We start from the raw sequence: 1,232 nt of genomic DNA, 5'->3' as shown, positions 1-1,232 counted from the left end.
GGCTTTTCGTGCAGGTTCAACGCTCTAAGCACTTAAAATGCAACTACAGTCAGCTTTGCGCCTCTATTTTGAACTTAATGCTTACTGTCATTACCAGTTTATACCGTTCCGGAAGATCAAAGTCATTGAAAAATGTTTCAACACATCTTACAGAAAAAGACAGAGGCGCAATACAATCCAATTCTTGGATTGTAAAAAAGTAGTATAATTATTTAAGTTGACAGATTTACATGACAAAACGTGTCTAATAGCTCAATTTTTCAATAATTTAACTATTGAACAATGATTCTTAGAGTCATATTAATGGGCATAAGAGCGTTAGAGCGTTAGACACTGCTCTTGACTATCGTTGTTTAGGGTTTCAAATAGCCTTCGGACTCGTTTCAATCAATCAATTACACAATATATCAAAAAGCAGAAATTTGATATTCAATTGAAAAATAGTTTTAAACCTATCTAAATTTTTCAACTAAATGCTATAGACAAATTTCTTGATGTACATTTACCCTTTGTTTCTCCAAACTATGATAAAAAAATACCTTTTTGTGCATCGGAACTTGTTCATGCATGCTGGTATGCTGGCACAGAATAACGCTGGCTGCTAACATTCATTATCTTAACTTAAATTAGACTAATACTTATGAATTATTTAGTAATTAAATGATTAAAACGAGGCCAAAGGATAGGTGTAACCAGTATAACCGGAGGTTGATTATCAGTAACCTAAATATTTGTTAGAACAAAATCTTAGTCACCCGAGGGACTTAGTGCCCTGAATTAAGGGCGCTTGCGCCCAAGTACTGGGCATGAGGCCCATGGAGACTAGGATTTTGTTCTGACGTATTTAGAGAAGTAAAGGGTAGGAGTGTTGGATTTAATTTGAAATTGCAGCGAAGAGTAGAATTGCGCAGATTACTGAAGGAAAAGTTTTCTTAAAAATACACAGGAGTTGAAATAAACCAAACGTCTTGGTCTCTGATAGCAAAACAGTTGATTATTTATAGCGGTTTGATTCAGGTGTCAAAAAATTAGATTTCTCAGTTTGAAAGATTGACTTCAACTTTTTTAAACCTAAATGCATCTTTCAAACTAAACTCTCTGCCTCGAACTTTTAGTGATCAGTGAAATCGTACCGTGGGTTTTCTTAGAAGCAAAGTGATTCTAACATATACAATTTGTTACATATCAACAGATTGCCCAGAAATCAACAGACATCAATGTGATATTGACAA

The sequence above is a fragment of the Convolutriloba macropyga genome, chromosome 3 (genome assembly GCF_964194025.1).
Source record: "Convolutriloba macropyga chromosome 3, txConMacr16.3, whole genome shotgun sequence".
NCBI classification, from domain to species: domain Eukaryota; kingdom Metazoa; phylum Xenacoelomorpha; order Acoela; family Convolutidae; genus Convolutriloba; species Convolutriloba macropyga.
Note: the sequence above shows the minus strand (reverse complement) of the source record.